Here is a 22339-nt window from a genome sequence, read left to right as displayed (position 1 = left end):
TCTTTCATGTTGCTTCAGTGACCTCAGGATCCCTCTGGCCTGGAAACAGTGTTCCTGGGGTTTCTCTGGATTGCTATCAAGGAAATCAAGGCTCCTTTCATGTGTGATGTGCAACACGGAATTGCTCTGCACGCAGTGCAGGGGAATCGGGCCTCAGCTCGCGGCGAGTGGGAAGCCTCATGGTTTTTCTCAAGTTGCGGCGGGAACCTGGGATATATTCTCGAATTACGACGGGGATGGCCCTTCCACACACGTGTTTGTTCAGCGACGTCAGGACTTCTGCCTAGTTGCGAGGGACAACTCGGGATTCTCCTCGAGGCTTGGCACGGCAATTGGGATGCCTCTCCAGCTGAGGCGGGAGACCAAGGGTCCCTTTCCACGTGCCACAGGAATCCTGGGACTCCTATCAAGTTTCAGCAGGAGTCAGGCATCGTCTCCTATGGTGGCACGGATCTCTGCGTACCTCTGGAGTTAGCAAAGGATGTGAGGCCTCCGGTCGCGATGAGGTGGGGAACTAGGTCTTTCTCTGTGGTCTCCACAGGGCATTCAGACATCCTTTCGTCTTGGGAAATGCAAGACGAGCCTGCATTCAAGTTACTGCAGGAATATCCGGCCTTATTTCGAGTCAGGGCATCGCGGTGTCCATTCCAATTGTGGTCGCAAACTCAGGGTCCCTCTCACATATCTAGAGCTGAGAGAAGCCTCCTCTTGAGGTGCTTGTGGTAAGGTGGTATTCCTCTGGAGACGAAGTTAGGGACTAACCCCTCATCTCGAGTTGATTTTTGGTCCACGGAGCTGTTTCGTGTTCCTACAGTGACATCAGGATTCCTCTAGCCTTGAAACAGTGTTCTTGGGGTTTCTCTGGAGTGCCATCAAGGATATCAAGGCTCCTTTCATGTGTGATGTGCAACACGGAATTGCTCTGCACCCAGTGCAGGGGAATCGGGCCTCATTTTGCTTCGAGGGGGAAGTCTCATGGTTTTTCTCGAGTTGAGGCGGGAACCTGGGCTATATTCTCGAGTTACGACGGGGATGGCCCTTCCACCCACGTGTTTGTTCATCGACATCAGGACTCCTGCCTAGCTGCGAGGGAAAACTCGGGATTCTCCTCGAGGCTTGGCAGGGCAATTGGGACGGCTCTCCACCTGAGGCGGGAGACCAAGGGTCCCTTTCCCCGTGCCACAGGAATCCTGGGACTCCTATCAAATTTCACGAGGAATCAGGCATCGTCTCCTTTGGAGGCACTGATCCCCGGGTACCTCTGGAGTTTTCAAAGGATGTGAGGCCTCCGGTCGCGATGAGGTGGGGAACTAGGTCTTTTGTCTGTGGTCTCCACAGGGGATTCAGACATCCTTTCGTCTTGGGAGATGCAAGACGAGCCTGCATTCAAGTCACTGCAGGGATATCCGGCCTTATTTCGAGTCAGGGCATCGCGGTGTCCATTCCACTTGAGGCCGCTAATTCAGGATCCCTCTCACATACATAGAGCTGAGAGAAGCCTCCTCTTGAGGTACTTGTGGTAAGGTGGTTTGCTTCTGGAGTCGAAGCCAGGGACTAAGCTCTCATCTCGAGTTGATTTTTGGCCCACGGAGCTCTTTTGTGTTCCTACAGTGACATCAGGATCCCTCTAGCCTTGAAACAGTGTTCTTGGGGTTTCTCTGGAGTGCCATCAAGGAAATCAAGGCTCCTTTCATGTGTGATGTGCAACACGGAATTGCTCTGCACGCAGTGCAGCGGAATCGGGCCTGATCTCGCGGCGAGGGGGAAGTCTCATGGTTTTTCTCGGGTTGCGGCGGGAACCTGGGGTATATTCTCGAGTTACGACGGGGATGGCCCTTCCACACACGTGTTTGTTCAGGGACGTCAGAACTTCTGCTAGTTGCGAGGGACAACTCGGGATTCTCCTCGAGGCTTGGCAGGGCATTTGGGATGCCTCTCCAGCTGAGTCGGGAGACCAAGTGTCCCTTTCCACGTGCCACAGGAATCCTGGGACTCCTATCAAGTTTCACGAGGAGTCAGGCATCGTCTCCTTTGGAGGCGCGGATCTCTGCGTACCTCTGGAGTTAGCAAAGGATGTGAGGCCTCCGGTCGCGATGAGGTGGGGAACTAGGTCTTTCTCTGTGGTCTCCACAGGCGATTCAGACATCCTTTCATCTTGGGAGATGCAAGACGAGCCTGCATTCAAGTCACTGCAGGGATATCCGGCCTTATTTCGAGTCAGGGCATCGCGGTGTCCATTCCACTTGAGGCCGCAAAATCAGGGTCCCTCTCACATACCTAGAGCTGAGAGAAGCCTCCTCTTGAGGTGCTTGTGGTAAGGTGGTTTTCCTCTGGAGACGAAGTTAGGGAATAACCCCTCATATCGAGTTGATTTTTGGTCCACGGAGCTCTTTCGTGTTGCTACAGTGACCTCAGGATCCCTCTCGCCTTGAAACAGTGTTCTTGGGGTTTCTCTGGAGTGCCATCAAGGATATCAAGGCTCCTTTCATGTGTGATGTGCAACACGGAATTGCTCTGCACCCAGTGCAGGGGAATCGGGCCTCATTTTGCTTCGAGGGGGAAGTCTCATGGTTTTTCTCGAGTTGCGGCGGGAACCTGGGGTATATTCTCGAGTTACGACGGGGATGGCCCTTTCACACACGTGTTTGTTCAGCAACGTCAGGACTCCTTCCTAGTTGCCAGGGAAAACTCGGGATTCTCCTCGAGGCTTGGCAGGGCAATTGGGACGCCTCTCCGGCTTAGGCGGGAGACCAAGGTTCCCTTTCCACGTGCCACAGGAATCCTGGGATTCCTATCAATTTTCACGAGGATTCAGGCATCGTCTCCTTTGGAGGCACTGATCTATGCGTACCTCTGAAGTTTTCAAAGGATATGAGGCCTCCGTTCGCGATGAGGAGGGGAACTAGGTCTGTCTCTGTGGTCTCCAAAGGGGATTCACACATCCTTTCGTCTTGGGAGATGCAAGACTAGCCTGCATTCAAGTCACTGCAGGGATATCCGGCCTTATTTCGACTCAGGGCATAGCGTTGTCCATTCCTGTTGAGGCTGCAAATTCAGGGTCCCTCTCACATACCTAGAGCTGAGAGAAGCCTCCTCTTGAGGTGCTTGTGGTAAGGTGGTATTGCTCTGGAGTCGAAGCCAGGGACTAACCCCTCATCTCGAGTTGATTTGTGGTCCATGGAGCTCTTTCGTGTTGCTACAGTGACCTCAGGATCCCACTCGCATTGAAACAGTGTTCCTGGGGTTTCTCTGGAGTGCCATCAAGGAAATCAAGGCTCCTTTCATGTGTGATGTGCAACACGGAATTGCTCTGCACGCAGTGTAGCGGAATCGGGCCTGATCTCGCGGCGAGGGGGAAGTCTCATGGTTTTTCTCGAGTTGCGGCGGGAACCTGGGGTATATTCTCGAGTTACGACGGGGATGGCCCTTCCACACACGTGTTTGTTCAGCGACGTCAGAACTTCTGCCTAGTTGCGAGGGACAACTCGGGATTCTCCTCGAGGCTTGGCAGGGTATTTGGGATGCCTCTCCAGCTGAGGCGTGAGACCAAGTGTCCCTTTCCACGTGCCACAGGAATCCTGGGACTCCTATCAAGTTTCACGAGGAGTCAGGCATCGTCTCCTTTGGAGGTGCGGATCTCTGCGTACCTCTGGAGTTAGCAAAGGATGTGAGGCCTCCGGTCGCGATGAGGTGGGGAACTACGTCTTTCTCTGCGGTCTCCACAGGGGATTCAGACATCCTTTCATCTTGGGAGATGCAAGACGAGCCTGCATTCAAGTCACTGCAGGGATATCCGGCCTTATTTCGAGTCAGGGCATCGCGGTGTCCATTCCACTTGAGGCTGCAAATTCAGGGTCCCTCTCACATACCTAGAGCTGAGAGAAGCCTCCTCTTGAGGTGCTTGTCGTAAGGTGGTATTCCTCTGGAGTCGAAGCCAGGGACTAACCCCTCATCTCGAGTTGATTTTTGGTTCACGGAGCTCCTTCGTGTTGCTACAGTGACCTCAGGATCCCTCTCGCCTTGAAACAGTGTTCTTGGGGTTTCTCTGGAGTGCCATCAAGGAAATCAAGGCTCCTTTCATGTGTGATGTGCAACATGGAATGGCTCTGCACGCAGTGCAGGGGAATCGGGCCTGATCTCGCGGCGAGGGGGAAGTCTCATGGTTTTTCTCGAGTTGCGGCGGGAACCTGGGGTATATTCTCGAGTTACGACGGGGATGGCCCTTCCACACACGTGTTTGTTCAGCACGTCAGGACTCCTGCCTAGTTGGAAGGGACAACTCGGGATTCTCCTGGGGGCTTGGCAGGGCAATTGGGACGCCTCTCCAGCTGAGGCGGGAGACCAAGGGTCCCTTTCCACGTGCCACAGGAATCCTGGGACTCGTATCAAGTTTCATGAGGAGTCAGCCATTGTCTCCTTTGGAGGCACTGATCTCCGCGTACCTCTGGAGTTTTCAAAGGATGTGAGGCCTCCAGTTGCGATGAGGTGGGGAACTAGGTCTTTCTCTGTGGTCTCCACAGGGGATTCAGACATCCTTTCATCTTGGGAGATGCAAGATGAGCCTGCATTCAAGTCACTGCAGGGATATCCGGCCTTATTTCGAGTCAGGGCATCGCTGTGTCCATTCCACTTGAGGCCGCAAAATCAGGGTCCCTCTCACATACCTAGAGCTGAGAGAAGCCTCCTCTTGAGGTGCTTGTGGTAAGGTGGTATTCCTCTGGAGTCAAAGCCAGGGACTAACTTGTCATCTGGAGTTGATTTTTGGGCCACGGAGCTCTTTCGTGTTGCTACAGTGACCTCAGGATCCCTCTATCCTTGAAACAGTGTTCTTGGGGTTTCTCTGTAGTGCCACCAAGGAAATCAAGGCTCCTTTCATGTGTGATGTGCAACACGGAATTGCTCTGCACGCAGTGCAGGGGAATCGGGCCTCATCTCGCGGCGAGGGGGAAGTCTCATGGTTTTTCTCGATTTGCGGCGGGAACCTGGGCTATATTCTCTAGTTATGAGGGGATGGACCTTCCACACACGTGTTTCTTCAACGACGTCAGGACTCCTGCCTAGTTGCGAAGGACAACTCGGGACTCTCCTCGAGGCTTGGCAGGGCAATTGCGACGCTTCTCCAGCTGAGGCGGGAGACCAAGGGTCCCTTTCCACGTGCCACAGGAATCCTGGGACTCCTATCAAGTTTCATGAGGAGTCAGGCATCGTCTCCTTTGGAGGCACTGATCTCCGCGTACCTCTGGAGTTTTCAAAGGATGTGAGGCCTCCGGTCGCGATGAGGTGGGGAACTAGGTCTTTCTCTGTGGTCTCCGCAGGGGATTCAGACATCCTTTCATCTTGGGAGATGCAAGACGAGCCTCCATTCAAGTCACTGCAGGGATATCCGGCCTTATTTCGAGTCAGGGCATCGCGGTGTCCATTCCACTTGAGGCCGCAAACTCAGGGTCCCTCTCACATACCTAGAGCTGAGAGAAGCCTCCTCTTGAGGTGCTTGCAGTAAGGTGGTATACCTCTGGAGTCGAAGCCAGGGACTAACCTCTCATCTCGAGTTGATTTTTGGTCCACGGAGCTCTTTCATGTTGCTACAGTGAGCTCAGGATCCCTCTAGCCTTGAAACAGTGTTCTTGGGGTTTCTCTGGAGTGCCATCAAGGAAATCAAGGCTCCTTTCATGTGTGATGTGCAGCACGGAATTGCTCTGCAAGCACTGCAGGGGAATCGGGCCTCATCTCGCGGCGAGGGGGAAGTCTCATGGTTTTTCTCGAGTTGCGGCGGGAACCTGGGGTATATTCTCGAGTTACGACGGGGATGGCCCTTTGAACCACGTGTTAGTTCAGCGACGTCAGGACTCCTGCCTAGTTGCGAGGGACAACTCGGGATTCTCCTCGAGGCTTTGCAGGTCAATTGGGACGCCTCTTCAGCTGAGGCGGGAGACCAAGGGTCCCTTTCCACGTGCCACAGGAATCCTGGGACTCGTATCAAGTTTCATGAGGAGTCAGCCATCGTCTCCTTTGGAGGCACTGATCTCCGCGTACCTCTGGAGTTTTCAAAGGATGTGAGGCCTCCAGTTGCGATGAGGTGGGGAACTAGGTCTTTCTCTGCGGTCTCCACAGGGGATTCAGACATCCTTTCATCTTGGGAGATGCAAGATGAGCCTGCATTCAAGTCACTGCAGGGATATCCGGCCTTATTTCGAGTCAGGGCATCGCAGTGTCCATTCTACTTGAGGCCGCAAACTCAGGGTCCCTCTCACATACCTAGAGCTGAGAGAAGCCTCCTCTTGAGGTGCTTGTGGTAAGATGGTATTCCTCTGGAGTAGAAGCCAGGGACTAACCTCTCATCTCGAGTTGATTTTTGGTCCACGGAGCTCTTTCGTGTTGCTACAGTGACCTCAGGATCCCTCTAGGCTTGAAAGAGTGTTCTTGGGGTTTCTCTGGAGTGCCATCAAGGAAATCAAGGCTCCTTTCATGTGTGATGTGCAACACGAAATTGCTCTGCACGCAGTGCAGGGGAATCGGGCCTCATCTCGCGGCGAGGGGAAGTCTCATGGTTTTTCTCTAGTTGCGGAGGGAACCTGGGGTATATTCTCAAGTTACGACGGGGATGGCCCTTCCAACCACGTGTTTGTTCAGCGACGTCAGGACTCCTGCCTAGTTGCGAGGGACAATTTGGGATTCTCCTCGAGGCTTGGCAGGGCAATTGGGACGCCTCTCCAGCTGAGGCGGGAGACCAAGTTTCCCTTTCCACGTGCCACAGGAATCCTGGGACTCCTATCAAGTTTCACGAGGAGTCAGGCATCGTCTCCTTTGGAGGCACTGATCTGCGCGTACCTCTGGACTTTTCAAAGGATGTGAGGCCTCCGGTCGCGATGAGGGGGGAACTAGGTCTTTCTCTGTGGTCTCCACAGGGGATTCAGACATCCTTTCGTCTTGGGAGATGCAAGACGAGCCTGCATTCAAGTCACTGCAGGGATATCCGGCCTTATTTCGAGTCAGGGCATCGCGGTGTCCATTCCACTTGAGGCCGCAAACTCAGGGTCCCTCTCACATACTTAGAGCTGAGAGAAGCCTCCTCTTGAGGTGCTTGTGGTAAGGTGGTATTCCTCTGGAGTCGAAGCCAGGGACTAACCTCTCATCTCGAGTTGATTTTTGGTCCACGGAGCGCTTTCGTGTTGCTACAGTAACCTCAGGATCCCTCTAGCCTTGAAACAGTGTTCTTCGGGTTTCTCTGGAGTGCCATCAAGGAAATCAAGGCTTCTTTCATGTTTGATGTGCAACACGGAATTGCTCTGCATGCAGTGCAGGAGAATCGAGCCTCATCTCGCGGCGAGGGGGATGTCTCATGGTTTTTCTCGAGTTGCGGCGGGACCCTGGTGGATATTCTCGGGTTATGACGGGGATGGCCCTTCCAGCCACGTGTTTGTTCAGCGACGTCAGGACTCCTGCCTAGTTGCGAGGGACAACTCGGGATTCTCCTCGAGGCTTGGCAGGGCAATTGGGACGCCTCTCCAGCTGAGGCGGGAGACCAAGTGTCCCTTTCCACGTGCCACAGGAATCCTGGGACTCCTATCAAGTTTCACGAGGAGTCAGGCATCGTTTACTTTGGAGGCACTGATCTCCGTGTACCTCTGAAGTTTTCAAAGGATGTGAGGCCTCCGGTCGCGATGAAGTGGGGAACTAGGTCTTTCTCTGTGGTCTCCACAGGGGATTCAGACATCTTTTCATCTTGGGAGATGCAAGACGAGCCTGCATTCAAGTCACTGCAGGGATATCTGGCCTTATTTCGCGTCAGGGCAACGCAGTGTCCATTCCACTTGAGGCCGCAAACTCAGGGTCCCTCTCACATACGTAGAGCTGAGAGAAGCCTCCTCTTGAGGTGTTTGTGGTAAGGTGGTATTCCTCTGGAGTCGAAGCCAGGGACTAACCTCTCATCTCGAGTTGATTTTTGGTCCACGGAGCTCTTTCTTGTTGCTACAGTGACCTCAGGATCCCTCTAGCCTTGAAACAGTGTTCTTGGGGTTTCTCTGGAGTGCCATCAAGGAAATCAAGGCTCCTTTCATGTGTGATGTGCAACACGGAACTGCTCTGCATGCAGTGCAGGAGAATCGAGCCTCATCTCGCAGCACGGGGGAAGTCTCATAGTTTTTCTCGAGTTGCGGCGGGAATCTGGGGTATATTCTCGAGGTATGACGGGGATGGCCCTTCCAGTCACGTGTTTGTTCAGCGACGTCAGGACTCCTGCCTAGTTGCGAGGGACAACTCGGGATTCTCCTCGAGGCTTGGCAGGGCAATTGGGACGCCTCTCCAGGTGAGACGGGAGACCAAGGTTCCCTTTCCACGTGCCACAGGAATCCTGGGACTCCTATCAAGTTTCACGAGGAGTCAGGCATCGTCTCCTTTGGAGGCACTGATCTCCGCGTACCTTTAGAGTTTTCAAAGGATGTGAGGCCTCCAGTCACCATGAGGTGGGGAACTAGGTCTTTCTCTGTGGTCTCCACAGGGGATTCAGACATCCCTTCATCTTGGGAAATGCAAGACGAGCCTGCATTCAAGTCACTGCAGGGATATCCGGCCTTATTTCGAGTCAGGGCATCCCGGTGTCCATTCCACTTGAGGCCGCAAACTCAGGGTCCCTCTCACATACCTAGAGCTGAGAGAAGCCTCCTCTTGAGGTGCTTGCAGTAAGGTGGTAGTCCTCTGGAGTCGAAGCCAGGGACTAACCTCTCATCTCGAGTTGATTTTTCGTCCACGGAGCTCTTTCGTGTTGCTACAGTGACCTCAGGATCCCTCTAGCCTTGAAACAGTGTTATTGCGGTTTCTCTGGAGTGCCATCAAGGAAATCAAGGCTACTTTCATGTGTGATGTGCAACACGGAATTGCTCTGCACGCAGTGCAGGGGAATCGGGCCTCATCTCGCGGCGAGGGGGAAGTCTCATGGTTTTTCTCGAGTTGCGGCGGGAACCTGGGGTATATTCTCGAGTTACGACGGGAATGGCCCTTCCACTCACGTGTTTGTTCAGCAACGTCAGGACTCCTGCCTAGTTGCGAGGGACAACTCGGGATTCTCCTCGGGGCTTGGCAGGGCAATTGGGCCGCCTCTCCATCTGAGGCGGGAGACCAAGGGTCCCTTTCCACGTGCCACAGGAATCCTGGGACTCGTATCAAGTTTCATGAGGAGTCAGGCATCGTCTCCTTTGGAGGCACTGATCTCCGCGTACCTCAGGAGTTCTCAAAGGATGTGAGGCCTACGGTCGCGATGAGGTGGGGAACTAGGTCTTTCTCTGTGGTCTCCGCAGGGGATTCAGACATCCCTTCATCTTGGGAGATGCAAGACGAGCCTGCATTCAAGTCACTGCAGGGATATCCGGCCTTATTTCGAGTCAGGGCATCCCGGTGTCCATTCCACTTGAGGCCGCAAACTCAGGGTCCCTCTCACATACCTAGAGCTGAGAGAAGCCTCCTCTTGAGGTGCTTGCAGTAAGGTGGTAGTCCTCTGGAGTCGAAGCCAGGGACTAACCTCTCATCTCGAGTTGATTTTTCGTCCACGGAGCTCTTTCGTGTTGCTACAGTGACCTCAGGATCCCTCTAGCCTTGAAACAGTGTTATTGCGGTTTCTCTGGAGTGCCATCAAGGAAATCAAGGCTACTTTCATGTGTGATGTGCAACACGGAATTGCTCTGCACGCAGTGCAGGGGAATCGGGCCTCATCTCGCGGCGAGGGGGAAGTCTCATGGTTTTTCTCGAGTTGCAGCGGGAACCTGGGGTATTTTCTCGAGTTACGACGGGAATGGCCCTTCCACCCACGTGTTTGTTCAGCGACGTCAGGACTCCTGCCTAGTTGTGAGGGACAACTCGGGATTCTCCTCGGGGCTTGTCAGGGCAATTGGACCGCCTCTCCATCTGAGGCGGGAGACCAAGTATCCCTTTCCACGTGCCACAGGAATCCTGGGACTCGTATCAAGTTTCATGAGGAGTCAGGCATCGTCTCCTTTGGAGGCACTGATCTCCGCGTACCTCTGGAGTTTTCAATGGATGTGAGGCCTCCGGTCGCGATGAGGTGGGGAACTAGGTCTTTCTCTGTGGTCTCCGCAGGGGATTCAGACATCCTTTCATTTTGGGAGATGCAAGACGAGCCTGCATTCAAGTCACTGCAGGGATATCCGGCCTTATTTCGAGTCAGGGCATCGCGGTGTCCATTCCACTTGAGGCCACAAACTCAGGGTCCCTCTCACATACCTAGAGCTGAGAGAAGCCTCCTCTTGAGGTGCTTGTGGTAAGGTGGTATTCCTCCGGAGTCGAAGCCAGGGACTAACCTCTCATCTCGAGTTGATTTGTGGTCCCCGGAGCTCTTTCATGTTGCTACAGTGACCTCAGGATCCCTCTAGCGTTGAAACAGTGTTCTTGGGGATTCTCTGGAGTGCCACCAAGGAAATCAAGGCTCATTTCATGTGTGATGTGCACCACGGAATTGCTCTGCAGGCATTACAGGGGAATCGGGCCTCATCTCACGGCGAGGGGGAAGTCTCTTGGTTTTTCTCGAGTTGCCGCGGGAACCTGGGGTATATTCTCGAGTTACGACGGGGATGGCCCTTCCACACACGTGTTTCTTCAGCGATGTCAGGACTCCTGCCTAGTTGGGAGGGACAACTCGGGATTCTCCTTGAGGCTTGGCAGGGCAATTGGGACGCCTGTCCAGCTGAGGCGGAGACCAAGGGTCCCTTTCCACGTGCACAGGTATCTTGGGACTCCTATCAAGTTTCACGAGGAGTCAGGCATCGTCTCCTTTGGAGGCACTGATCTCCGCGTACCTCTGGAGTTTTCAAAGGATGTGAGGCCTCCGGTCGCGATGAGGTGGGGAACTAGGTCTTTCTCTGTGGTCTCCACAGGGGATTCAGACATCCTTTTGTCTTGGGAGATGCAAGACGAGCCTGCACTCAAGTCACTGCAGGGATATCCGGCCTTATTTCGTGTCAGGGCATCGCAGTGTCCATTCCACTTGAGGCCGCAAAATCAGGGTCCCTCTCACATACCTAGAGCTGAGAGAAGCCTCCACTTGAGGTGCTTGTGGTAAGGTGGTATTCCTCTGGAGTCGAAGCCAGGGACTAACTTCTCATTTCGAATCGATTTTTGGGCCACGGAGCTCTTTCGTGTTGCTACAGTGACCTCAGGATCCCTCTAGCCTTGAAACAGTGTTCTTGGGGTTTCTCTGGAGTGCCATCAAGGAAATCAAGGCTCCTTTCATGTGTGATGTGCAACACGGAATTGCTCTGCACGCAGTGCAGGGGAATCGGGCCTCATCTCGCGGCGAGGGGGAAGTCTCATGGTTTTTCTCGAGTTGCGGTGGGAACCTGGGGTATATTCTCGAGTTACGACGGGGATGGCCCTTCCACCCACGTGTTTGTTCAGCGACGTCAGGACTCCTGCCTAGTTGCGAGGGACAACTCGGGATTCTCCTCGAGGCTTGGCAGGGCAATTGGGACGCCTCTCCAGCTGAGGCGGGAGACCAAGGGTCCGTTTCCACGTGCCACAGGAATCCTGGAACTCCTATCAAGTTTCCCGAGGAGTCAGGCATCGTCTCCTTTGGAGGCACTGATCTCCTTGTACCTTTGGAGTTTCAAAGGATGTGAGGCCTCCGGTCACCATGAGGTGGGGAACTAGGTCTTTCTCTGTGGTCTCCACAGGGGATTCAGACATCCTTTCATCTTGGGAGATGCAAGACGAGCCTGCATTCAAGTCACTGCATGGATATCCGGCCTTATTTCGCGTCAGGGCATCGCAGTGTCCATTCCACTTGAGGCCGCAAAATCAGGGTCCCTCTCACATACCTAGAGCTGAGAGAAGCCTCCTCTTGAGGTGCTTGTGGTAAGGTGGTATTCCTATGGAGTCGAAGCCAGGGACTAACCTCTCATCTCGAGTTGATTTGTGGTCCCCGGAGCTCTTTCATGTGGCTACAGTGACCTCAGGATCCCTCTAGCCTTGAAACAGTGTTTTTGGGGTTTCTCTTGAGTGCCACCAAGGAAATCAAGGCTCCTTTCATGTGTGATGTGCAACACGGAATTGCTCTGCACGCAGTGCAGGGGAATCGGGCCTCATCTCGCGGCGAGGGGGAAGTCTCATGGTTTTTCTCGAGTTGCGCCGGGAACCTGGGGTATTTTCTCGAGTTACGACGGGGATGGCCCTTCCACACACGTGTTTGATCAGCGACGTCAGGACTCCTGACTAGTTGCGAGGGACAACTCCGGATTCTCCTCGAGGCTTGGCAGGGCAATTGGGACGCCTCTCCAGCTGAGGCGGGAGACCAAGGGTCCCTTTCCACGTGCCACAGGAATCCTGGGACTCCTATCAAGTTTCAGGAGGAGTCAGGCATCGACTCCTTTGGAGGCACTGATCTCCGCGTACCTCTGGAATTTTCAAAGGATGTGAGGCCTCCGGTCGCCATGAAGTGGGGAACGAGGTCTTTCTCTGTGGTCTCCACAGGGGATTCAGAAATCCGTTCATATGCGAGATGCAAGACGAGCCTGCATTCAAGTCACTGCAGGGATATCCGGCCTTATTTCGCGTCAGGTCATCGCAGTGTCCATTCCACTTGAGGCCGCAAACTCAGGGTCCCTCTCACATACCTAGAGCTGAGAGAAGCCTCCTCTTGAGGTGCTTGTGGTAAGGTGGTATTCCTCTGGAGTCGAAGCCAGGAACAAACCTCTCATCTCGAGTTGATTTTTGGTCCACGGAGCTCTTTCGTGTTGCAACAGTGACCTCAGGATCCCTCTAGCCTTGAAACAGTGTTCTTGGGGTTTCTCTGGAGTGCCATCAAGGAAATCAAGGCTCCTTTCATGTTTGATGTGCAACACGGAATTGCTCTGCACGCAGTGCAGGGGAATCCGGCCTCATCTCGCGGCGAGGGGGAAGTCTCATGGTTTTTCTCGAGTTGCGGCGGGAACCCTGGGTATATTCTCGAGTTATGACGGGGATGGCCCTTCCACCCACGTGTTTGTTCAGCGACGGCAGGACTCCTGCCTAGATGCGAGGGACAACTTGGGATTCTCCTCGGGGCTTGGCAGGGCAATTGGGCCGCCTCTCCATCTGAGGCGGGAGACCAAGGGTCCCTTTCCACGTGCCACAGGAATCCTGGGACTCGTATCAAGTTTCATGAGGAGTCAGGCATCGTCTCCTTTGGAGGCACTGATCTCCGCGTACCTCAGGAGTTCTCAAAGGATGTGAGGCCTCCGGTCGCGATGAGGTGGGGAACTAGGTCTTTCTCTGTGGTCTCCGCAGGGGATTCAGACATCCCTTCATCTTGGGAGATGCAAGACGAGCCTGCATTCAAGTCACTGCAGGGATATCCGGCCTTATTTCGAGTCAGGGCATCCCGGTGTCCATTCCACTTGAGGCCGCAAACTCAGGGTCCCTCTCACATACCTAGAGCTGAGAGAAGCCTCCTCTTGAGGTGCTTGCAGTAAGGTGGTAGTCCTCTGGAGTCGAAGCCAGGGACTAACCTCTCATCTCGAGTTGATTTTTCGTCCACGGAGCTCTTTCGTGTTGCTACAGTGACCTCAGGATCCCTCTAGCCTTGAAACAGTGTTATTGCGGTTTCTCTGGAGTGCCATCAAGGAAATCAAGGCTACTTTCATGTGTGATGTGCAACACGGAATTGCTCTGCACGCAGTGCAGGGGAATCGGGCCTCATCTCGCGGCGAGGGGGAAGTCTCATGGTTTTTCTCGAGTTGCAGCGGGAACCTGGGGTATTTTCTCGAGTTACGACGGGAATGGCCCTTCCACCCACGTGTTTGTTCAGCGACGTCAGGACTCCTGCCTAGTTGCGAGGGACAACTCGGGATTCTCCTCGGGGCTTGTCAGGGCAATTGGACCGCCTCTCCATCTGAGGCGGGAGACCAAGTATCCCTTTCCACGTGCCACAGGAATCCTGGGACTCGTATCAAGTTTCACGAGGAGTAAGGCATCGTCTCCTTTGGAGGCACTGTTCTCCGCGTACCTCTGGAATTTTCAAAGGATGTGAGGCCTCCGGTCGCCATGAAGTGGGGAACGAGGTCTTTCTCTGTGGTCTCCACAGGGGATTCAGACATCCTTTCGTCTTGGGAGATGCAAGAGGAGCTTGCATTCAAGTCACTGCAGGGATATCCGGACTTATTTCGAGTCAGGGCATCGCGGTGTCCATTCCACTTGAGGCCGCAAACTCAGGGTCCCTCTCACATACCTAGAGCTGAGAGAAGCCTCCTCTTGAGGTGCTTGTGGTAACGTGGTATTCCTCTGGAGTCGGAGCCAGGGACTAACCTCTCATCTCGAGTTGATTTTTGGTCCACGGAGCTCTTTCGTGTTGCTACAGTGACCTCAGGATCCCTCTAGCCTTGAAACAGTGTTCTTGGGATTTCTCTGGAGTGCCATCAAGGAAATCAAGGCTCCTTTCATGTGTGATGTGCAACACGGAATTGCTCTGCATGCAGTGCAGGGTATCGGGCCTCATTTTGCGTCAAGAGGGAAGTCTAATGTTTTTTCTCGAGTTGCGGCGGGAACCTGGGGTATATTCTCGAGTTACGACGGGGATGGCCCTTCCACCCACGTGTTTCTTCAGCGACGTCAGACTCCTGCCTAGTTGCGAGGGACAACTCGGGATTCTCCTCGAGGCTTAGCAGGGCAATTGGGACGCCTCTCCAGCTGAGGCGGGAGACCAAGGGTCCCTTTCCACGTGCCACAGGAATCCTGGGACTCCTATCAAGTTTCACGAGGAGTCAGGCATCGTCTCCTTTGGAGGCACTGATCTCCGCGTACCTCTGGAGTTTTCAAAGGATGTGAAGCCTCCGGTCGCGATGAGGTGGGGAACTAGGTCTTTCTCTGTGGTCTCCACAGGGGATTCAGACATCCTTTCGTCTTGGGAGATGCAAGACGAGCCTGCATTCAAGTCACTGCAGGGATATCCGGCCTTATTTCGAGTCAGGGCATCGCGGTGTCCATTCCACTTGAGGCCGCAAACTCAGGGTCCCTCTCACATACATAGAGCTGAGAGAAGCCTCCTCTTGAGGTGCTTGTGGTAAGGTGGTATTCCTCTGGAGTCGAAGCCAGGGACTAACCTCTCATCTCGAGTTGATTTTTGGTCCACGGAGCTCTTTCGTGTTGCTACAGTGACCTCAGGATCCCTCAACCTTGAAACAGTGTTCTTGGGGTTTCTCTGGAGTGCCATCAAGGAAATCAAGGCTCCTTTCATGTGTGATGTGCAACACAGAATTGCTCTGCACGCAGTGCAGGGGAATCGGGCCTCATCTCGCGGCGAGGGGGAAGTCTCATGGTTTTTCTCGAGTTGCGGCGGGAACCTGGGGTATATTCTCGAGTTACGACGGGGATGGCCCTTCCACCCACGTGTTAGTTCAGCGACGGCAGGACTCCTGCCTAGTTGCGAGGGACAACTCGGAATTCTCCTCGAGGCTTTGCAGGGCAATTGGGAAGCCTCTCCAGCTGAGGCGGGAGACCAAGGGTCCCTTTCCACGTGCCACAGGAATCCTGGGACTCCTATCAAGTTTCACGAGGAGTCAGGCATCGTCTCCTTTGGAGGCACTGATCTCCGCGTACCTCTGGAGTTTTCAAAGGATGTGAGGCCTCCGGTCGCGATGAGGTGGGGAACTAGGTCTTTCTCTGTGGTCTTCACAGGGGATTCAGACATCCTTTTGTCTTGGGAGATGCAAGACGAGCCTGCATTCAAGTCACTGCAGGGATATCCGGCCTTATTTCGAGTCAGGGCATCGCGGTGTCCATTCCACTTGAGGCCGCAAACTCAGGGTCCCTCTCATATACCTAGAGCTGAGAGAAGCCTCCTCTTGAGGTGCTTGTGGTAAGGTGGTACTCCTCTGGAGTCGAAGCCAGGGACTAACCTCTCATCTCGAGTTGATTCATGGTCCACGAAGCTCTTTCGTGCTGCTACAGGGACCTCAGGTTCCCTCCAGCCTTGAAACAGTGTTCTTGGGATTTCTCAGGAGTGCCATCAAGGAAATCAAGGCTCCTTTCATGTGTGATGTGCAACACGGAATTGCTCTGCACGCAGTGCAGGGGAATCGGGCCTCATCTCGCGGCGAGGGGGAAGTCTCATGGTTTTTCTCGAGTTGCGGCCGGAACCTGGGGTATATTCTTGAGTTACGACGGGGATGGCCCTTCCACCCACGTGTTTCTTCAGCGACGTCAGGACTCCTGCCTAGTTGCGAGGGACAACTCGGGATTCTCCTCGAGGCTTGGCAGGGCAATTGGGACGCCTCTCCAGCTGAGGCGGGAGACCAAGGGTCCCTTTCCACGTGCCACAGGAATCCTGGGACTCCTATCAAGTTTCACGAGGAGTCAGGCATCGTCTCCTTTGGAGGCACTGATCTCCGCGTACCTCTGCAGTTTTCAAAGGATGTGAGGCCTCCGGTCGCGATGAGGTGGAGAACTAGGTCTTTCTCTGTGGTCTCCACAGGGTTTTCAGACATTCTTTCGTCTTGGGAGATGCAAGACGAGCCTGCATTCAAGTCACTGCAGGGATATCCGGCCTTATTTCGAGTCAGGGCATCGCGGTCTCGATTCCACTTGAGGCCGCAAACTCAGGGTCCCTCTCACATACCTAGAGCTGAGAGAAGCCTCCTCTTGAGGTGCTTGTGGTAACGTGGTATTCCTCTGGAGTCGGAGCCAGGGACTAACCTCTCATCTCGACTTGATTTTTGGTCCACGGAGCTCTTTCGTGTTGCTACAGTGACCTCAGGATCCCTCTAGCCTTGAAACAGTGTTCTTGGGATTTCTCTGGAGTGCCATCAAGGAAATCAAGGCTCCTTTCATGTGTGATGTGCAACACGGAATTGCTCTGCATGCAGTGCAGGGTATCGGGCCTCATTTTGCGTCAAGAGGGAAGTCTAATGTTTTTTCTCGAGTTGCGGCGGGAACCTGGGGTATATTCTCGAGTTACGACGGGGATGGCCCTTCCACCCACGTGTTTCTTCAGCGACGTCAGACTCCTGCCTAGTTGCGAGGGACAACTCGGGATTCTCCTCGAGGCTTAGCAGGGCAATTGGGACGCCTCTCCAGCTGAGGCGGGAGACCAAGGGTCCCTTTCCACGTGCCACAGGAATCCTGGGACTCCTATCAAGTTTCACGAGGAGTCAGGCATCGTCTCCTTTGGAGGCACTGATCTCCGCGTACCTCTGGAGTTTTCAAAGGATGTGAAGCCTCCGGTCGCGATGAGGTGGGGAACTAGGTCTTTCTCTGTGGTCTCCACAGGGGATTCAGACATCCTTTCGTCTTGGGAGATGCAAGACGAGCCTGCATTCAAGTCACTGCAGGGATATCCGGCCTTATTTCGAGTCAGGGCATCGCGGTGTCCATTCCACTTGAGGCCGCAAACTCAGGGTCCCTCTCACATACATAGAGCTGAGAGAAGCCTCCTCTTGAGGTGCTTGTGGTAAGGTGGTATTCCTCTGGAGTCGAAGCCAGGGACTAACCTCTCATCTCGAGTTGATTTTTGGTCCACGGAGCTCTTTCGTGTTGCTACAGTGACCTCAGGATCCCTCAACCTTGAAACAGTGTTTTTGGGGTTTCTCTGGAGTGCCATCAAGGAAATCAAGGCTCCTTTCATGTGTGATGTGCAACACAGAATTGCTCTGCACGCAGTGCAGGGGAATCGGGCCTCATCTCGCGGCGAGGGGGAAGTCTCATGGTTTTTCTCGAGTTGCGGCGGGAACCTGGGGTATATTCTCGAGTTACGACGGGGATGGCCCTTCCACCCACGTGTTAGTTCAGCGACGGCAGGACTCCTGCCTAGTTGCGAGGGACAACTCGGAATTCTCCTCGAGGCTTGGCAGGGCAATTGGGAAGCCTCTCCAGCTGAGGCGGGAGACCAAGGGTCCCTTTCCACGTGCCACAGGAATCCTGGGACTCCTATCAAGTTTCACGAGGAGTCAGGCATCGTCTCCTTTGGAGGCACTGATCTCCGCGTACCTCTGGAGTTTTCAAAGGATGTGAGGCCTCCGGTCGCGATGAGGTGGGGAACTAGGTCTTTCTCTGTGGTCTTCACTGGGGATTCAGACATCCTTTTGTCTTGGGAGATGCAAGACGAGCCTGCATTCAAGTCACTGCAGGGATATCCGGCCTTATTTCGAGTCAGGGCATCGCGGTGTCCATTCCACTTGAGGCCGCAAACTCAGGGTCCCTCTCATATACCTAGAGCTGAGAGAAGCCTCCTCTTGAGGTGCTTGTGGTAAGGTGGTACTCCTCTGGAGTCGAAGCCAGGGACTAACCTCTCATCTCGAGTTGTTTCATGGTCCACGAAGCTCTTTCGTGCTGCTACAGGGACCTCAGGTTCCCTCCAGCCTTGAAACAGTGTTCTTGGGATTTCTCAGGAGTGCCATCAAGGAAATCAAGGCTCCTTTCATGTGTGATGTGCAACACGGAATTGCTCTGCACGCAGTGCTGGGGAATCGGGCCTCATCTCGCGGCGAGGGGGAAGTCTCATGGTTTTTCTCGAGTTGCGGCCGGAACCTGGGGTATATTCTTGAGTTACGACGGGGATGGCCCTTCCACCCACGTGTTTCTTCAGCGACGTCAGGACTCCTGCCTAGTTGCGAGGGACAACTCGGGATTCTCCTCGAGGCTTGGCAGGGCAATTGGGACGCCTCTCCAGCTGAGGCGGGAGACCAAGGGTCCCTTTCCACGTGCCACAGGAATCCTGGGACTCCTATCAAGTTTCACGAGGAGTCAGGCATCGTCTCCTTTGGAGGCACTGATCTCCGCGTACCTCTGCAGTTTTCAAAGGATGTGAGGCCTCCGGTCGCGATGAGGTGGAGAACTAGGTCTTTCTCTGTGGTCTCCACAGGGTTTTCAGACATTCTTTCGTCTTGGGAGATGCAAGACGAGCCTGCATTCAAGTCACTGCAGGGATATCCGGCCTTATTTCGAGTCAGGGCATCGCGGTCTCGATTCCACTTGAGGCCGCAAACTCAGGGTCCCTCTCACATACCTAGAGCTGAGAGAAGCCTCCTCTTGAGGTGCTTGTGGTAAGGTGGTATTCCTCTGGAGTCGAAGCCAGGGACTAACCTCTCATCTCGAGTTGATTTTTGGTCCACGGAGCTCTTTCGTGTTGCTACAGTGACCTCAGGATCCCTCAACCTTGAAACAGTGTTCTTGGGGTTTCTCTGGAGTGCCATCAAGGAAATTAAGGTTCCTTTCATGTGTGATGTGTAACACGGAATTGCTCTGCACGCAGTGCAGGGGAATTGGGCCACATCTCGCGGCGAGGGGGAAGTCTCATGGTTTTTCTCGAGTTGCGGCGGGAACCTGGGGTATATTCTCGAGTTACGACGGGGATGGCCCTTCCACACACGTGTTTGTTCAGCGACGTCAGGACTCCAGCCTAGTTGCGAGGGACAACTCGGGATTCTCCTCGAGGCTTGGCAGGGCAATTGGGACGCCTCTCCAGCTGAGGCGGGAGACCAAGGGTCCCTTTCCACGTGCCACAGGAATCCTGGTACTCCTATCAAGTTTCACGAGGAGTCAGGCCTCGTCTCCTTTGGAGGCACTGATCTCCGCGTATCTCTGGAGTTTTCAAAGGATGTGAGGCCTCCGGTCGCGATGAGGTGGGGAACTAGGTCTTTCTCTGTGGTCTCCACAGGGGATTCAGACATCCTTTCGTCTTGGGAGATGCAAGACGAGCCTGCATTCAAGTCACTGCAGGGATATCCAGCCTTATTTCGCGTCAGGGCATCGCGGTGTCCATTCCACTTGAGGCCGCAAACTCAGGGTCCCTCTCACATACCTAGAGCTGAGAGAAGCCTCCTCTTGAGGTGCTTGTGGTAAGGTGGTATTCCTCTGGAGTCGAAGCCAGGGACTAACCTCTCATCTCGAGTTGATTTTTGGTCCACGGAGCTCTTTCGTGTTGCTACAGTGACCTCAGGATCCCTCTAGCCTTGAAACTGTGTTCTTGGGGTTTCTCTGGAGTGCCATCAAGGAAATCAAGGCTCCTTTCATGTGTGATGTGCAAGACCGAATTGCTCTGCACGCATTGCAGGGTATCGGGCCTCATTTTGCGGCGAGGGGGAAGTCTAATGGTTTTTCTCGAGTTGCGATTGGAACCTGGGGTATATTCTCGAGTTACGACGGGGATGGCCCTTCCACCCACGTGTTTGTTCAGCGACGTCAGACTCCTGCATAGTTGCGAGGGACAACTCGGGATTCTCCTCGAGGCTTGGCAGGGCAATTGGGACGCCTCTCCAGCTGAGGCGGGAGACCAAGGGTCCCTTTTCACGTGCCACAGGAATCCTGGGACTCCTATCAAGTTTCACGAGGAGTCAGGCATCGTCTCCTTTGGAGGCACTGATCTCCGCGTACCTCTGGAGTTTTCAAAGGATGTGAGGCCTCCGGTCGCGATGAGGTGGGAAACTAGGTCTTTCTCTGCGGTCTCCACAGGGGATTCAGACATCCGTTCATATGGGAGATGCAAGACGAGCCTACATTCAAGTCACTGCAGGGATATCCGGCCTTATTTTGCGTCAGGGCATTGCAGTGTCCATTCCACTTGAGGCCGCAAAATCAGGGTCCCTCTCACATACCTAGAGCTGAGAGAAGCCTCCTCTTGAGGTGCTTGTGGTAAGGTGGTATTTCCCTGGAGTCGAAGCCAGGGACTAACCTCTCATCTCGAGTTGATTTTTGGTCCACGGAGCTCCTTTGTGTTGCTACAGTGACCTCAGGATCCCTCTAGCCTTGAAACAGTGTTCTTCGGGTTTCTCTGGAGTGCCATCAAGGAAATCAAGGCTCCTTTCATGTGTGATGTGCAACACGGAATTGCTCTGCACGCAGTGCAGGGTATCGGGCCTCATTTTGCAGCGAGGGGGAAGTCTAATGGTTTTTCTCGAGTTGCGGCCGGAACCTGGGGTATAATCTCGAGTTACGACGGGGATGGCCCTTCCACCCACGTGTTTGTTCAGCGACGTCAGGACTCCTGCCTAGTTGCGAGGGACAACTCGGGATTCTCCTCGAGGCTTGCCAGGGCAATTGGGACGCCTCTCCAGCTGAGGTGGGAGACCAAGGGTCCCTTTCCACGTGCCACAGGAATCCTGGGACTCCTATCAATTTTCACGAGGAGTCAGGCATCGTCTCCTTTGGAGGCACTGATCTCCGCGTATCTCTGCAGTTTTCAAAGGATGTGAGGCCTCCGGTCGCGATGAGGTGGGGAACTAGGTCTTTCTCTGTGGTCTCCACAGGGGATTCAGACATCCTTTCGTCTTGGGAGATGCAAGACGAGCCTGCATTTAAGTCACTGCAGGGATATCCGGCCTTATTTCGAGTCAGGGCATCGCGGTCTCCATTCGACTTGAGGCCGCAAACTCAGGGTCCCTCTCACATACCTAGAGCTGAGAGAAGCCTCCTCTTGAGGTGCTTGTGGTAAGGTGGTATTCCTCTGGAGTCGAAGCCAGGGACTAACCTCTCATCTCGAGTTGATTCATGGTCCACGGAGCTCTATCGTGCTGCTACAGGGACCTCAGGATCCCTCCAGCCTTGAAACAATGTTCTTGGGATTTCTCAGGAGTGCCATGAAGGAAATCAAGGCTTCTTTCATGTGTGATGTGCAACACGGAATTGCTCTGCACGCAGTGCAGGGGAATCGGGTCTCATCTCGCGGCGAGGGGGAAGTCTCATGGTTTTTCTCGAGTTGCGGCTGGAACCTGGGGTATATTCTCGAGTTACGACGGGGATGGCCCTTCCACCCACGTGTTTGTTCAGCGACGTCAGGACTCCTGCCTAGTTGCGAGGGACAACTCGGGATTCTCCTCGAGGCTTGGCAGGGCAATTGGGACGCCTCTCCAGCTGAGGTGGGAGACCAAGGGTCCCTTTCCACGTGCCACAGGAATCCTGGGACTCCTATCAAGTTTCACGAGGAGTCAGGCATCGTCTCCTTTGGAGGCACTGATCTCCGCGTACCTCTGGAGTTTTCAAAGGATGTGAGGCCTCCGGTCGCGATGAGGTGGGGAACTAGGTCTTTCTCTGTGGTCTCCACAGGGGATTTAGACATCCTTTCGTCTTGGGAGATGCAAGACGAGCCTGCATTCAAGTCACTGCAGGGATATCCGGCCTTATTTCGAGTCAGGGCATCGCGGTGTCCATTCCACTTGAGGCCGCAAACTCAGGGTCCCTCTCACATACCTAGAGCTGAGAGAAGCCTCCTCTTGAGGTGCTTGTGGTAAGGTGGTATTCCTCTGGAGTCGAAGCCAGGGACTAACCTCTCATCTCGAGTTGATTTTTGGTCCACGGAGCTCTTTCGTGTTGCTACAGTGACCTCAGGATCCCTCAACCTTGAAACAGTGTTCTTGGGGTTTTCTGGAGT

This window comes from Cervus elaphus, unplaced genomic scaffold (genome assembly GCF_910594005.1).
Source record: "Cervus elaphus unplaced genomic scaffold, mCerEla1.1, whole genome shotgun sequence".
Classification (NCBI taxonomy): Eukaryota; Metazoa; Chordata; class Mammalia; order Artiodactyla; family Cervidae; genus Cervus; species Cervus elaphus.
This window is presented reverse-complemented; position numbering follows the sequence as displayed.